Here is an 18,973-nt window from a genome sequence, read left to right on the forward strand (position 1 = left end):
ATAAATTTCTTGTAGAGTGAGAAGAAAAGCAGCAAGTAATATTAGAGGAGTAGAATAGAAATAGTCTGGGAGTCCAACATAGTGGAGCTTCCATATCAACCCTGGAATGTTTAACCATAAACTGTCACATTACAGACAAAATTTCCTATTTATTTTAGCCATATGTTTCAGTCTCTATCATAGCAGCCAAAACTATCTCCTAAGTAATACAGATTTTGGTACACAGTTGTAATATTAAATGGAATATAGTCTAAAAAACTATAAGGTCAGGAGAACCTGGGTAGCTCAGTTGGTTAAGCAGCTGACTAGATTTCGGCTCAGGTCATGATCTCATGGGTCGTCAGATAGAGCCCTGCATTGGGCTCCACACTAGGTGGGGAGTCTGCTTGAGATTCTCTCTCTCTGCCCTTCCCCCCTACTCTCTCTAAAAATAAATAAATAAAATCTTAAAAAAAAAAAAGAAAGAAAATCTATGAGGCATAGGTATTGCAGGCTGGAAACTGACACTTGTTTTGCTGTGGAAAAACACTATTGGTAAATTTTTTATAAGCAAGTTTATACACTTTAATATCTCCAAATTTGGAATTCCTCTATTTGATAGAATAGATATTTGATAGATTTAGATTTTCACAATTGTTTTCAGTTAGAGGAGAATCTTGGCAAGGTTGTTATTACCTGATCCCCATTTGGATCAGATAGAAATTTCTGTATAACATTCAACTATCCTAGTCTAAGATTTGAATTAGTTGACCCACAGAGAAATTGCATAATTGACCTATGCAGAGGCGTTCTAGTGGTAGTGGTATACCCATTGTGGGGTAGTGGCAATTTGAGTAGTAGCAATTCGATAGTTTGGCAGCGAAAAATTGGTCTGTGACAGATGCTGATAGTTGTCCCCCATTAACTCTATTATTTTCATCCATAATCATACCATTTCTGGATGGCAGTGTCTTTCAGTTTATAAAGGCAACACTCTAGGGAAGGCAAGTAAATGTGATAGAAGTGTTCTGAGTCTAAAATTCTATGAGCCTACCAAAGCAGTGCTGGGCTGCTTACTCTGGGACTATGAGTTGAAAGAAATAAATTATTGAGCTTAATTGATAGTCATTTTAAAGTCTCTATCAGAGCACTAAACTATAACCCCAATGACGTACCCTTTTACAGGAGTTCAAGCATTACTCAAAGTTAACAAGAGAATCAAATTTTCTTGTCATTGCTATAAATGTTTCAAAAAACAGGGATGCCTGGTTAAGCATCCAACTCTTGATTTCAGTTCAGGTTGTGATCTCAGGGTCATGAGATCAAGGCCCACATCAACCTCTGCCTTCAGTAGGGAGTCTGCTTGAGAGTCTCTCTTTCCCTCTCCCTCTGCCCTTGCCCCCCATGCTCTCTCTCTAAAATAAATAAATATTTTTTAAAGATTTTATTTATTTATTTATTTATTTATTTATTTATTTATTTGAGAGAGAGAGAACAGGATTGGGGAGGAGGAGACTCCCCCTGAGCAGGGAGCCCAATGCGGGACTTGATCACAAGATCCTGGGATCATGACCTGAGCTGAAGGCAGACACTTAACCAACTGAGTTACCCAGGGGCCCTAAGTAAAAAACTCTTTTTAAAAATGTTTCAAGAAACACTAAGAATGTTCAAAAGTAAGTCCAAAACAAACAATAATGTAATAACCCTTGCATATAACAATTTTATTATTATTAGAATAAATTCTCCAAACATTAAATAAATTTATAAAGAAGTGATAAAGCGGATATGTTGTGATTCTAGGGCTGCAATTGTCTATTTTAGGATCTGAAGATATTTCAGTGTAAATACCAATTTTAATGGGCTTTTTTATTTTATACAGATTGGGGTTTTTTTATGATAAATCTGAGGCTCTTTTAGTCCCAGATTTAATTAGTGCTTTCTGATATTTTCTACATGCTGTCAAAAATCATAGACTAATAGCACTAAGAACACCTCATACCTCTTGTTTAACATTTTTATTACTGCAACAGGAACAAAACTATACGTAAGCTAAAGCAAATGATTAATTTAATAACTTAAAAAATTTAATAATTATCCCCCTCAGAAAGAGTGTATACACATTATTTGAGAAATTACTTTTGGAGAAAGTAAATCAAATCATATAAATGTATTATTTCCTAATTTGTTGTTATGAAAGAGATATACTGATTCAGAAATTAGGAATTGTGCTAAAAGCACAGGATAATCTGAAATTTGATGTCATGGCAGTACTGTAGGTTATAACGAATGTGATCTTGAAGGATACACTTATAACCAATGTGACAACAATTGCCAGAGATAAAAGATATGCCTTCTCTACTGACAAATCTACAGGTGTTTCTAAGAAATTTGGTTGATAATTTATGCCCGTAATTGCAACTGTCAAAATGACTTTACTGGTAAAATTATGGCATTAAAGACTGGCTAAGAATTAAAGGAGAAGAGAGTTTTTTAAAAAAAATTTGGACAGATTGGGGGGCGGAGCAAGATGGCGGAGGAGTAGGAGACCTGGATTTTGTCTGGTCTCAGGAATTCAGCTGAATAGTGATCAAACCATTCTGAACACCTACGAACTCAACAGGAGATCGAAGATAAGAATAGCAACAACTCTCTGAACAGAGAAGCGACCACTTTCTGGAAGGTAGGACGTGCGGAGAAGTGAATCCGAGGCGATATTTGGGAGGGGGACTCCGACGGCCGCTTCTGGCAAGTGCTAGAGCCGCGGAGCACAAAATCAGAACTTTTAGAAGTCGGCTCCGCTGAGGGACGTTGCTCCAGTGGCTAAGTGGGGGGGAAACCCTCATGAGACAGTGTGGTCTCAGGACCCTCGGGGTCACAGAAAGACCAGGGGTGCCTGAGTTTGGAAGAACATGAAGCTGACTGCAGAGACGGAGCTGAGGAGCGTGCTCTAAGCTCGGGGTTGCCATAAAATGTGATTCCCCGCACAGTCAGGCCACTGCTCCTCCAGCAGGGATCCAACAAGCGGCAGAGACGAGGAGACTTCCTTTCTTCCCCCGGGAGGAGCGGCGCGGGAGCGCACCACAGGGATCTGCTGGGTTTTGAGACTCCACACGGAGTCGGGTGCCAGAGATAGAAACGCTCGGTCACAGGCCGGGTGAGCACAGAGTGCGGCCGGAGACCGAGGAGATGGGAGTGACTGCTTTTCTCTGGGGGCGCACTGAGGAGCGGGGCCCCGAGTTCTTGGCTTCTCTGGGGTGGAGATTGGGAGGTTGCCATTTTCACTCTCATCCTCCAAAGCTGTACAGAAAGTTTGCAGGGAACAAAAGTTCCTGAGAGCAAATCCGAGCAGCTTGCTTAGCCCGGACTCACAAGGGCGGGGCAATTCCACCTCCGGCAAAGACATTTGGGAACCACGGCAATAGGCCCCTCCCCAAGAAGATCTGCAAGAACAGCCAGCCAAGACCAAGTTCACCAATCAATGAGAAGGGCAGAACCCCAGAGCTAGGGGAATACTGTACATAGAATCCATGGCTTTTTTTTACCATGATTCTTTAGTCTTTCAAAGTTAATTTTTTTTGAACTGTCTTTTTTTTTTTTTGAATTTTTCTTTTTCCCTTTTTCAACCAACATCTTATCAATCCTTTTTAAAAAACAATTTTATTTTTCATTTTTAGAGTTATATCATATCCCTTCATAGTAGTTACCCTTATTTTTGGCATATATATATCAGTTGTTCTCTTTTTAAAATTTTGAGATACAGTTTCTTCTAACAAATCAAAATATACCCTAAATCTCTAGTGTATGGCTTTGTTCTAGTCTCCTGTCTGATCACATTCTCTCCCTTTTTTTTTCTTTTTTTTTAACTCTCTTCTTTCTTTTTTCAAACAACTTCTTATCAATTCCTTTTATAAAATTTTTTATAATTTTCATCTTTACAATCATATTCCATCCCTTCATCATATCAACCCTTATTTTTGTACATATATAAATTTTGCTTTCTTTAAAATTTTGGGAAGCACTTTCTTCTAACAGACAAAATACACCCAAAATCTAGTGTGTGGCACTGATCTATGCACCAGCCTGATCATATTTGATCATATTCTGTTTTTTTTGTTTTGTTTGGTTTGGTTCTGTTTTTGTTTGTTTTTATCTTTTTCTTTTTTTTTCTCTTTCTTTCTTTCCCTTTCTGTTCCCCCAATTTCAGGTCTTTTCCGAGTTGTTTAGAGTATATTTTCTGGGGATGTTGTTACCCTGTTAGCATTTTGTTCTCTCATTCATCGAGTCTCATCTGGACAAAATGACAAGATGGAAAAAATCACCTCAACAAAAAGAACAAGAGGGAGTACCAACCAGCAGGGACCTACTCAATATGGACATTAGTAGGATGTCAGACCTAGAGTTCAGAATCATGATTTTAAAGATACTAGCTGGGCTTGAAAAAAGCATGGAAGTTATTAGAGAAACCCTTTCTAGAGAGATAAAAGAGCTAAAATCTAACCAAGTTGAAATCAAAAAGGCTATTAATGAGGTGCAATAAAAAATGGGGGCACTAACTGCTAGGATAAATGAGGAAGAAGAGAGAATCAATGATATAGAAGACCAAATGAAGGAAAATAAAGAGGCTGAGAAAAAGAGAGATAAACCACTACTGGATCAGGAGGGCAGAATTCGAGAGATAAGCAATACCATAAGACAAAACAACATTAGAAAAATTGGGATCCCAGAAGAAGAAGAACGAGAGAGAGGAGCAGAAGGTATATTGGAACAAATTATAGCAGAGAAGTTACCTAATTTGGGGAAGGGAACAGGCATCAAAATCCAGGAGGCACAGAGAACTCCTCTCAAAATCAATAAAAATAGGTCAATACCCCGACATCTAATAGTAAAACTTACGAGTCTCAGAGACAAACAGAAAATCCTGAAAACAGCTAAGGAGAAGAGATCTGTAACCTAAAATGGTAGAAACATTAGAATGGCAACAGACACATCCACAGAAACCTGGCAGGCCAGAAAGGACTGGCATGATATATTTAGAGCCCTAAACAAGAAAAATATGCAACCAAGAATACTATATCCAGCTAGGTTGTCAGTGAAAATAGGAGAGATAAAAACCTTCAGGACAAACAAAAACTAAAGGAATTTGCAAACATGAAACCACCCCTACAGGAAATATTGAAAGGGGTCTTCTAAGCAAGATAGAGCCTAAAAGACACATAGACCAGAAAGGAACACAGACAATATACAGTAACAGTCACCTTACAGGCAATACAATGGCACTAAATTCATAACTTTCAATAGTTACCCTGAATGTAAATGGGCTAAATGCCCCAATCAAAAGACACAGGCTATCAGATTGGATTAAAAAACAAGACCCATCGATATGCTGTCTGCAAGAGACTCATTTTAGACCCAAAGACACCACCAGATTGAAAGTGAGGGGATGGAAAACCATTTACCGTGCTAATGGACACCAAAAGAAAGCTGGGGTGGCAATCCTTATATCAGACAAATTAGATTTTAAACCAAAGATTGTAATAAGAGATGAGGAAGGACACTATATCTTACTTAAAGGGTCTATCCAACAAGAAGATCTAACAATTGTAAATGTCTATGCCCCTAACATGGGAGCAGCCAATTATATAAGGCAATTAATAACAAAAGCATAGAAACACATGAACAACGATACAAAAATAGTGGGGGACTTTAACACCCCCCTGACTGAAATGGACAGAATATCTAAGCAAAAGATCAACAAGGAAATAAAGACTTTGAATGACACACGGGACCAAATGGACTTCACAGACATATTTCAGAACATTCCATCCCAAAGCAAAAGAATACACATTCTTCTCTAGTGCCCATAGAACATTCTCCAGAATAGATCACATCCTAGGTCACAAATCAGGTCTCAACCAGTACCAAAAGATTGGGATCATTCCCTGCATATTGTCAGACCTCAATGCTTCTTTGAAACTAGAACTCAATCTAAAGAACAAAGTTGGAAAGAACTCAAATACATGGAGGCTAAAGACCATCCTACTAAAGAATATATGGGTCAACCAGGAATTAAAGAAGAATTAAAATTTCATGGAAACCAATGAAAATGAAAACACAACTGTTCAAAATCTTTGGGATGCAGCAAAGGAAGTCCTAAGAGGAAAGTATATAGCAATACAAGACTTTCTCAAGAAACAAGAAAGATCTCAAATACACAACCTAACCCTACACCTAAAGGAGGTAGAGAAAGAACAGCAAATAAAGCCTAAACCCAGCAGGAGTAGAGAAATAATAAAGATCAGAGCAGAAATCAATGAAATAGAAACCAAAAGAACAGTAGAACAGATCAATGAAACTAGGAACTAGTTCGTTGAAAGAATTAACAAGATTGATAAACCCCTGGCCAGACTTATCCAAAAGAAAAGGGAAGTGACCCAAATCAACAAAATCATGAATGAAAGAGGAGAGATCACAACCAACACCAAGGACATACACACAATTATAAGAACATATGAGCAACTCTATGCCAGAAAATTACATAACCTGGAAGAAATGGATGCGTTCCTAGAGTTGTATCAACTACCAAAACTGAACCAGAAAGAAATAGAAAACGTGAACAGACCTATAACCACTAAGGAAATTGAAGCAGTCATCAAAAATCTCCCAACAAATAAAAGCCCAGGGCCAGATGGCTTCCCGGGAGAATTCTACCAAACATTTAAAGAAGAATTAATACCTATTCTTCTGAAACTGTTCCAAAAAATAGAAATGGAAGGAAAACTTCCAAACTCATTTTATGAGGCCACCATTACCTAGATCCCCAAACCAGACAAAGACCCCATCAAAAAGGAGAATTACAAACCAATATCCTTGATGAACATGGATGCAAAAATTCTCACCAAAATACTAGCCAATAGGATCCAACAGTACCTTAAAAAGTTATTCACCATAACAAAGTGGGATTTATCCCTGGGCTGCAATGTTGGTTCAACATCCCCAAATCAATCAACGTGATACAATACATCAACAGAAGAAAGAACAAGAACCATATGATCTTCTCAATAGATGCAGAAAAAGCATTTGTACTGACAAAGTACAGGATCCTTTCTTGATCAGAACTCTTCAGAGTATAGGGATAGAGGGTACATACCTCAATATCATAAAAGCCATCTATGAAAAACCTACAGCGAATATCATTCTCAATGGGGAAAAACTGAGATCTTTCCTCCTAAGGTCAGGAACGCGGCAGGGATGTCCAATATCACCACTGCTATTCAATATAGTATTAGAAGTCCTAGCCACAGCAATCAGACACCAAAAAGAAATAAATGGCATCCAAATTGGCAAAGAAGAAGTCAAACTCTCACTGTTTGCAGATGATATGATACTGTATGTGGAAAACCCAAAAGACTCCACCCCAAAACTGCTAGAACTCATACAGGAATTCAGTAAAGTGGGAGGATATAAAATCAATGCACAGAAATCAGTGGCGTTCCTATACACCAACAAGACAGAAGAGAGACAAATCAAGGAGTCAATCCCATTTACGATTGCACCCAAAACCATAAGATACCTAGGAATAAATCTAACCAAAGAGGCAAAGAATCTGTACTCAGAAAACTATAAAATACTCATGAAAGAAATTGAGGAAGACACAAAGAAATGGAAAAACGTTCCATGCTCATGTATTGGAAGAACAAACATTGTGAAGATATCAATGCTACCTAGAGCAATCTACACATTCATTGCAATTCCCATCAAAATACCATCAACGTTTTTCAAAGAAATGGAACAAATAATCCTAAAATTTGTATGGAACCAAAAAAGACCCCGAATAGCCAGAGGAATGTTGAAAAGAAAAGCAAAGCTGGTGGCATCACAATTCCGGACTTCCAGCTCTATTACAAAGCTGTCATCATCAAGACAGTATGGTACTGGCACAAAAACAGACACATAGATCAATGGAACAGAATAGAGAGCCCAGAAATGGACCCTCGACTCTATGGTCAACTAATCTTTGACAAAGCAGGAAAGAATGTCCAATGGCAAAGGGACAGTCTCTTCAACAAATGGTTTTGGGAAAATTGGACAGCCACATGCAGAAAAATGATACTGGACCATTTCCTTACACCACACACAAAAAGAGACTCAAAATGGGTGAAAGACCTCAATGTGAGACAGGAGTCCATCAAAATCCTAAAAGAACACAGGCACAACCTCTTCGGCCTCAGTCGCAGCAACTTCTTCCTAGAAACATCACCAAAGGCAAGGGAGGCAAGGGTAAAAATGAACTATTGGAACCTCATCAAGATAAAAAGCTTTTGCACAGCAAAAGAAACAGTCAACAAAATCCAAAGACAACGGTCAGAATGGGAGAAGATATTTGCAAATGACATATCAGATAAAGGGCTAGTATCCAAAATCTATAAAGAACTTATCAAACTCAATACCCAAAGAACAAATAATCCAATCAAGAAATGAGCAGAAGACATGAACAGACATTTTTCCGAAGAAGACATTCAAGTGGCCAAGAGACTCATGAAAAAGTGCTCAACATCGCTTGGCATCAGGGATATCCAAATCAAAACCTCAGTGATATATCACCTCACACCAGTCAGAATGGCTAAAATTAACAAGTCAGGAAATGACAGATGTTGGCAGGATGCTGAGAAAGGGGAACCGTCCTACAACTGTTGTTGGGAATGCAAGCTGGTGCAACCACCCTGGAAAACAGTATGGAGGTTCCTCAAAAAGTTTGAGAATAGAGCTACCCTACGATCCAGCAATTGCACTACTGGGTATTTACTGCAAAATACAAATATAGGGATCCAAGGGAGTACGTGCACCCTGATGTTTATAGCAGCAATGCCCACAATAGCCAAACTGTGGAAAGGGACAATATGTCCATCGACAGATGAATGGATAAAGAAGAGGTGGTATATATACACAATGGAATATTATGCAGCCATCAAAAGGAATGAGATCTTGCCATTTGCAATGATGTGGATGGAACCGGAGGGTGTTATGCTGAGCGACATAAGTCAATTCGAGAAAGACATGTATCATATGACCTCACTGATATGAGGAATTCTTAATCTCAGGAAATAAACTGAGTGTTGCTGGAGTGGAGGGTGGGAGGGATGGGGTGGCTGCGTGATAGACATTGGGGAGGGTATGTGCTATGGTGAGTGCTGTGAATTGTGCAAGATTGTTGAATCACAGATCTGTATCTCTGAAACAAATAATGCAATCTATGTTAAGAGAAACAAAAGAAGACGATAGCAGGAAGGGAATAATGAAGGGGGGTAAATTGGAGGGGGAGATGAACCATGACAGAGGATGGACTCTGAAAAACAAACTGAGGGTTCTAGAGGGGAGCGGGATGGGAGGATGGGTTAGCCTGGTGATGGGTATTAAAGAGGGCACATTCTGCACGGAGCACTGGGTGTTATGCACAAACAATGAATCATGGAACACTATATCAAAAACTAAAGATGTAATGTATAGTGATTAACCTAACAATAAAAAATTTAAAAAATTTGGACAGATTTATTCAAGGTGATATGATTTTATATGAGAATGGCATATAAGAAACTCTGTGGAAAGGGAGTGATGTGGCACAAAAATTAACTTAATTGCTTTTCTCCATGCTTTAAACTTTAATTTGGGAATATCATCATATACAAATACCAGTAAATAAAAAAAATTGAATTCTCATCTGAACAGAGCCACTGAAGAGGTAAATGTTATTTATTCCAGGGTACTGAATTAACTTAACTTTTTAAACATGTTGTGATTAAACAAAAATAACTCACACCCAGCTGTTGCTTTATTCAGAAATGTATGGTTCTTGTGGTGTATATATCTTATACATATGTATGTATATATATTATATATTATTGACTTAATTTGAAATATGAAGTCAAATTTCACATATTTTATTTGTTTTATAATAAAGGTTGACTTTGCAAATTAAAAGGCAAATGCCTCCTACATATTAAATGCGAAAGCTCCTGGGCTATGATTTTGGTACAGATAAGTGTAAGAAAAGTGATGAGATAAAATTAATAATCCAAAAATATTCCATTGACAAAGATGTATTCAGTTTAGCAATACTTAAATGTTCATTCTTATTGACTATGTCAGCTTCGATAAGGGTTCTTACTGAAACCTTATGAAATAAGGTTCTATTACTGCAAGTGTAATAGGTCATTTTAAAAGAGTAGTAGCTCTTTGATCAGCATTAGTAAAATTGTTTGGCATTCGTCACAGAAATTGAAAGAGTGACTTGAATTATTGCAAAATTCATGTATTTGCAAATTAGAGTTGCCTATTGCTTCTTTCAGAAAAAACATTTTGAAAATTATATCCAATTGATTTGTTGGCTAAAAGGTCATTGTATCAGTTAAGACCCAGTCAATAGAATATGCTGGTGCTCATGGTCCAATCAATAGAAGGAGTTTATTATGGGCTCTACTTATGAAGGACTCAGAAGGGCTGAAAACCTAAAGAGAAAACAAGTAAAGCATCCTGGATACTAGCAGCATTTGAATACTATAAACACTCCTAGAAGCTGAAAGGACGAAATGAAGAGTCGTGTTAACTAACTAAAAGCTCCAAATGACCACTTGCAATACAGCACTTGTCAAGGGCGCAGGAAAATACATTTCACAAGGAGGTGTGGAAAATGAATCTGAGAGTAAACCGGCAAATGGCTGGAATGATCCACACCTGTTCTCCTCAGCATCCATTTCTTTCTCCCACCCTTATTTAACTCTCATTCAAAACATCAAATTTCTACTTATCCCATGGTAACTATCTTTCATATGTAAAATTTCTCCCATAGTCTTCACAAGATGAAGGAGTGTTTCCCACCATCTTCCCTAGCCTGCAAAGAATAGCCACCACAGACCTTTTTAAGGACACTGGTGCTTCCCAACTAATCTATTTAAAGACACATCACTGAAGAAACTAACTAGATAATATTGACAAAAATATGTTTTGTTCCCAACTTGTCATAATTTTGTGTACCCTTATGTTTATAGATCACGTTTTTGTGGATAAAGGGCAGTAATCGAAGTAGAGAATATATGGCAAAATGCAATCCATGTCAGTTTAGACACAACTTGGTGCACTCATATATCTACCACTGATGGTCCCAGTGTCCCGCAAGGGCAGCTTTGGCGCAGTCATGCTGAAGTATATTTGGAGATGACTCCTACTTAGATGATACCATGTCCAGGGAAACTCAAAATTTTGAGCTCCTAAATATATACCCAAATTGTACCAAGGCAAAAATCATTCATTAGTAACATGTTTCTTGGATAAATCAACAGAGGCCAAAATGCCCTTAAAGAGACTTGAGCTAAATTGGCATACGTCTTGGACTCCTAGGGCAAACTGAATTTTCCTTTACTGAAGAGAGACATACTGGGGAAAATGACTCATGATCATATATTGGTTGCTGAAAATGAATGTTATTTCAGGAGAGAGGGAAAGTATGACAAACAGCCTGGAAAATATCACAGTTTTAGAAAACCATATGAAACAAACTCAACAGATAGTTAGCTTGCTAAGGAAGAATGATGTAAGCAAAAAAAAAGCCCAAGTATCTTCACAGCACAAATGCAAGGATAAACTTATGGGGACTTAAGATCCTTCTAGTCCACCAGAAATATAAATGGAAAATCCAAATACAAAGCATATTCTGTGCAACTGAGTGAGGACCCTGAGTTGTGCACCTGGAAGTTTTCAGACCTCTCTAAGAATGCCTGCACTTTCTCCTGTTTCACCTTAACTTCTATTAAAGCTTTATGTAAATATACACTGCAGAACCTTATGAGTTGTTTTAAATAGCTGACCCCATATAATTAGAGCAGTACTGATTGTGTCTTTCTTCAGTCATTTCACAGGTCTTCATAGGGTATATGTGATCCTTAAATCAGGAATGCAACACATTAGATGACCAGGTTGATAAAGCTTTTAACATTCCTCATTTATCTTAACGTCATAGTCCCAGGAAATAGTATTCCTGGGAGAAAAACACAAGAATTCCCCCTACTTGCTTGTGAGTCTGTGGGAAATAGTCTAAGCCTGTTTTACCTAGGGGTGTCTAAAAATGAATTGAGGGGAGAATATTCTAAGAGAAATACTAGACAATTATTTCCTAAAGTTGAAGAAATTCTTCAACAATAAAGCAAAATTCCTTTAAAAAAAAACCCAAAACTTGTTATTTGAGAGAAGTGTGTATAGATTATTAAAACAATTTACCAAAAAAAATAAAAAAATAAATATCTTTGCATGTATTTGTATTATCACTATAGCATTTTCTGAAAAGCTAAAAATAGCCTTTTTTCCATATCTAAATGAGTGCTTAAATAAATTTTAGTGTACTGATATTATGGAAATGTTTTCTGACATTTAACATTTAAAAATGAAACATACTGAGACAGAAGGAATTTGAGACAAAATATGTTAAGAACATATCATAGTATAGAAAAATAAATGTAGTTTTTTCACTTTATGTTAAGAGAGTTTATATATGTATGAGTATACACTTAAATATAGACCAAGGTCTGTAAGTATATTTATATATTGCTTGAATTTTATAGAACAAGGATATAATAATATAATGGTATAATAAACCACTAAAATAAATTATTTCTTTTTTAAAAGTATGTGCATGTAGCTCTCTATTGATGAATAGAGAAATGTTATAGTATATATACATTATTTATAATATGTCTTATATACAATGTATAATGTATTTTTCCTGGTATTACTCTAGGTTTATAAAAATGAAGATCTGTTTGTGGCAGGACTCTATTTTGTTTTTACTTTATTGTTTATAGTTTTCATATTGTTTAATTTTTGAGAGCCTATATTATATTTTTTAAAATATTTTTATTTATTTATTTATTTGAGAGAGAGAGAGAGGCAGGAGGGGGTAGAGGGAGAAACCCCAATGCGGGGCTCAATTGCGGGAATCCATGATCATGACCTGAGCTGAAGGCAGACACTTAACCTACTGAGCCACCCAGGTGCCCCAGGCTATATTATATGTATTTTTAAATATATATATTTTATTTTTTATATTTTAATTTTTTAAACTACATTTAATACCCTTATGCATATTTTTTCCTGGAAAAACCTTTATTATATACTAAAGGATATACCAAACAGTAGTTTCCAGCTCAAACCATTTCACTGTTTTTAAAGTTTTTATTTATATTTTGTCAAAAGAAGATGTCATCTCTTCCTATCAAGGAACTGAATCAGACCTTACAATACTATATCTTTTTATGTCTGAATTGATTGTTTGAGGTTATGTGACTTCTTTTATATTGTCCTGAGAGAAGAGTGTGACAATTTTGTTTGTTTGTAGCTGTAAAAATTCAGCTCTTGTATACAAAACATATAGGACTGTGAAAAGGGAATGAGGATGTCATTAGAACAGTAGAAGCATCCTGGGAGACAAGAGATACTGACCATGACTAACTTTGTTAAGAAGCATATTATTTAAAATACTAATAGTCAGGGGACCTGGGGGACTCAGTCGGTTAAGCATCTGACTCTTGATTTTGGCTCAGGTCATGATCTTAGGGTTGTGAGAGCAAGCCCTGCATTGGGCTCCACACTGGCATGGAGCCTGCTTAAGATTACTTAAGATTCTCTCTCTCCCTCTCTCACTACCTCCCCCCCCCACTCTCTCTCTCTAAATAAAAAATAAAATACTGATAGTCTCCAAAAAGGTCTATACTGAGAAAATGACCTCTAAAGAGTAGGGACGTATTGAAGCTTGGGTTTTGGGTTTAGTGACATGATCTAGAGCTTCATGGGAAAAAGCTAGTATGGTTATATTATGTGAACGAAGGAGAAAGCCCTTTTGGATCCAGGCACTTCGTTATAATGAACCTGTTTTGAGAGCAAGGACTAAACAATGTGTTTTTTTTCTAAATTTGTGGTTATGGTGAGAATTGAAAAGTGGGAACCATCGTGGTACAAGCAGGAGTCTGCATAATCAAGGTCATTGCCTCAGAAATGGATAGAAATACAAATCAAATTGTGGCAATGACAAAAAAACACTGGACTAATGATGGTCTCCAGATGTCTCTGTCTCTTTATGACCTTTGAAAAAGGGCACAGCCACACCAGAATAAAACTATCCAGCACTGTTGGAAAATTTAGATGGTGAAAACCTTAAGACAACCTCTCTATTACTAGCAGAATGGTTTTAAATATGTATTAGTGATAACATGACTAGATAATAATGATTCTAGTTCTCCCCTTCTATGATTTACAGTTGCATAAAAATGTCTAGAAATATTTCAGATGATTGTTTTTGTGATGGTTATCTATCACATATTATCCCTGAATTTTATGCTATTAATTTATTGCTTTACCATTAATTAATTGTTAACTTGCTTTGAGATTAAGGATGCATCATTCTATTCCTTGTTTGGCAAAAATATAAAGAAATAATAAAGTTTGAGTTTATTGCCTTTCAACATACTTATTTCAATTAAAATAGCTAAATAACTGTATTTATTAATGCATATCCCAATATAGAAAAGCATAGGATTATGTGCATATATTATAATGTATATATATTTTTATGTATGTTATATATTTTTTTCTCCACCACTAGAATATAAATTGTGAAGCTCCATGAGGGGAAATACATTGTATACTTTGATGAACTGTTTTACTCCAACATCTAAAACAAGATCCAAAACATTTAGGCATCCAAAAATGCATGTACTAAATGATTTAGTTATCATTTCTTTGTGATACTAGATTTGGCTTTCTGGTATTATTTTAGTTTTCTTTTAATTTGTATTATTAAATAATTGGAGGATAGAGGAGAGCATCTTCACCAGGTTTTTTTAATTTGATTAGCTTCATTAAATTTATTGAGATATAGAATTTTCATATCTTCTCTTTCAATTATATAGCTTGAGAAAATAGTATTTTCTAAAAGCTCTTAGAGACTTTATCCATAAAACCATTTGGATTTGAGTTCTTTTCAATATTTCCATTAAAAAAGAACTTATTTAATTATATTTGATATATAGTAAATGGCACATATTTAAGTGTGCCATTTGAGAACTTGCATAGATGTTTCTTTGAAGAAGATATACAAATAGCTATAAGCACATAAAAGATAAGAAGCCACTTCATACCCATTAGGACAGCTATTATCTAAAAAGGTAGAAAAATAACAGACGTTGGCAAGAATGTGGAGAAATTGGAACCCTTGGAATACAAACTAGTGCAGCTCTTATGGAAAACAATATGTGGCAGTTCCTTAAAAAATTAAGAATAGAATTAGTATTTGATCCAGAAATCCAATTCTGTGGCTATAGCCCATGAATTGAAAGCAGTAACTCAAACACGTTTGTACACCCCTACTCATAGCAGTATTACTTATGATAGCCAAAAAGTTGAAGTTACCAATGTCCATCGATGGATGAATGGATAAACAAAATGTAGTATATAAATACAATGGAATATTATTCAGCCTTAAAAAGGAAGGAAATTCTGATGCGTGCTGCAACATGGCTGAGCCTTCATGTTAACTGAAATAAGCCAGTCACAAAAGGACAAATACTTACATGAAGTACCAGAGCAATCAAATTCATAGAAACAGAAAGTAAAATGGTGGCTGCCAGTCCTGAGAGGAAGGCGGATGGAGGAGTTATTGTTTAATGGGTACATAGTTTCAGTTTAGCAAGATGAAAAAAGTTCTAGAGATGGATGCTAGTTATGGTTGCACAACAATGTGTAGATAATACCACCAAATTGTACACCTAAAAGTGATTTAAAAAAAAATTATGTACATCTTACTGCAGTTAGGAAATTTTAAAAATTATAAAGGAAACAATTCTTTTTTAACTACTATGATAGCAAAAATATATACATTCAGCTTTCTTAAATTTTAATTACATTTTTTAAGATTTTATTTTTTTATTTATTTTTAAAGATTCTATTTATTTATTTGACAGAGAGAGAGACACAGCGAGAGAGGGAACACAAGCAGAGGAAGTGTGAGAGGGAGAAGCAGGCTTCCTGTGGAGCAGGGAGCCCGATGTGGGCTGGATCCCAGGATCCTGGGATCATGACCTGAGCCGAAGGCAGACGCTTAACATTTGAGCCACCCAGGCGCCCCTAAGATTTTATTTATTTGACAGAGAGAGAGACACCGCAAGAGAGGAACACAAGCAGGGGCAGAGGGAGAGGGAGAAGCAGGCTTTCCGCTGAGTGGGGAGCCCGATGCCATGCGGGTCTCGATTCCAGGACCCTGGGATCATGACCCGAGCTGAAGGCAGATGCCCAATGACTGAGCCAGCCAGGTGCCCCTAAACTTTATTATCATAAAAACTACTCCACATAAATTACTTGTTACTTTTGCATCCTCTATTGAGGCATATTTTCATTCTCTTCATCAAAAACTATGTTCCACATTTGTATTTTTCAGTCCTCATGACATCTGTCAAACAGGTAGTATGTACTGTCTCATATATTTAAGTAATTACTGCATCATGTACTCTCTTGCCTCATTCTGTCTTGTCTCACCAACCATATTATGTGCTCCCTACTAGTGACACTTAGTTTTGATGCTTTTCTGTAAGCAGAGAGAAGTATATTCATAATTATGGCACATATAAGGAAAATAAATATGCATGCATTCATTCTATACAATTCCATTACAAAACCCTTAGGATTGTCAAATTCCAAATCAAGCAACAATATTAAATGACATATCTGTAAGAGAGAAAGGCTCAAACTATTTAAGATTATTTTGTGAATAAATAGTGACAAACTACTGATAGCATTTAATAAAAATTATCTGAATTTGTACAAGCTATGATATCTTGCCAAAATAATGAGAAGCCATGAAATTGTTTTATTTCCTATGCATAAGGTTTCCCTCATCTTTTAGTTGTCTGATCTTTGCTATAATTCTTCTGAGAATATGACACAGAAGTCCTCAATCCTTGGGGCACCTGGGTGGCTCAGTCAGTTAAGCATCCAACTTCTGGTTTCAGCTCAGGTTATGATCTCATGGTTGTGAGAGCAAGCCCTGGGTCAGGCTCGGCGTTCAGCATGGAATCTGCTTGAGATTCTCTCTCCCCTCCCTCTGCCACTCCTGCTCGTGCTCTCTCTCTCTCTCTGAAATAAATTTAAAAAAAAAGTTCTCAATCCAGAATAATTACTGCCAGCTGCTCTCTTTAAAAAATAGCAATTGACGGGCGCCTGGGTGGCTCAGCTGGTTAAGCGACTGCCTTTGGCTCAGGTCATGATCCTGGAGTCCCGGAATCGAGTCCCACATCGGGCTCCCTGCTCAGCAGGGAGTCTGCTTCTCCCTCTGACCCTCTTCCCTCTCGTGCTCTCTATCTCTCATTCTCTCTCTCTCAAATAAATGAAATCTTTAAAAAAAAATAGGAATTGACGCCTATAGTCATAGGAAAAAAAATTTCATGGGTCTTTTGGTTGCTTTCATTTTAATAAGTGATCTTAATTTTATATGTCCTAATGGACCAGTGCACAAAGAATTAACTCGAGTCATAAAAATGTAGCCACCAACTTTCAAGCACATGCTACATGGGCACATTAATTAGATATTTTTATGATCTATCTAAATTAATCCTTACAAAAAAGTATTATATCCCACATTCTACAGATGAGAGAATAGAGTTCTAAGGTTAAATAAATTACCTAAACACACAATTTTTCCACCTCAGATGTGAAGTAAAGGGCTTTTAAAATTATTGTTGCTTCTCGTTTTTGCTAATACAAACTATTTGCACTTGTACCACATTCACCGCTTCTGACAGGTATATCAGCACCTGTGTGTGTGTGCACATTATGACAGCTCCCTTGGAGATATTACCGAGGAATTATTAAATATTTAAACAAAAGTTTTTATACCAATGGATGATTAGCAAAGGCAACACTTACCTTTAGTTTTTTTTTTGAATGATTTATCTCACTTATGGTGTACTAGTTAGCTACTAACAGCATGCCTTTATTTGAACAAAGTGGTTCTTTTCAGAAGAAAAAGTATTTTGTGTGCTGATAAGCAACATATGACATGCTTAGTATTCACTTCATGCAACTTTTAATTTAGAAGTGAAAACTTATGTTCCCAAAGGAAATGGCTCACTTTCTGCACAAAGTATTACATTTTTGTGATTTACTGAGATATTAACATGGAAATGGTGATGTTAAACAATACTTTTGATAGCTCTAAAAGTGTAGTGGGAATCATGATTTCATAAGAAGAAAATTAGTTATGTAGGTAACATTATTGTATAATTTCCCACAGGATCTATACATTGGGATAGGTTGTATTATATCCTAAAACAAGTTGCCTACATTCACTTTAGATATAAAGTAATGCTGAATACAACAATATCATAAGACAACTCACAGTGAGAGCAAAGACATCTGTTAATGGTACCATGAATAGTTATGAACTGAGGTGCTCAAATGGCTTTGCCAGCAAAGCGTTGCCTCCTAATTTATTTTTATAGCAAATGGAAGCCTTATTTTTCATGGTTGGGTAGTTTGCATTCAAATGTACCAATAACTTCAAATGCAATCACTTCTACATGGGATATTTTATTGTAGAGCATAAGATGGAATAGCTAACAGTCTGTTGATGGGTAGACATCTCCCCCATCAGCACTTTTGTCTTATTTCTTATTTTTCTGTGTTTGAAATAATATGTATTTATTTATAGTAATATTTTAAAAGATGGGTTTTATATGGATACTTAATATAATTTCAAATTGTATAAATCTGAAATAAAGTATAAATGTTACTTTCCTTGACCTGGAATTGTTTAATATATATTCCATCATGTTGTAATTGAAACTTAGCTGTGAAAGGATTTTTAAGTAGGAACATGCATCTATTTGCTATGGATCAAATTGTGTCCCCTCTCAAATTCATATGTGGAAGCCCTTATCCCCAGTGTGATTGTATTTGGAGA

The sequence above is a fragment of the Eumetopias jubatus genome, unplaced genomic scaffold (genome assembly GCF_037043125.1).
Source record: "Eumetopias jubatus isolate StellerSeaLion01/CBP00866 unplaced genomic scaffold, mEumJub1_p1.0 scaffold_2, whole genome shotgun sequence".
Taxonomy (NCBI): Eukaryota; Metazoa; Chordata; class Mammalia; order Carnivora; family Otariidae; genus Eumetopias; species Eumetopias jubatus.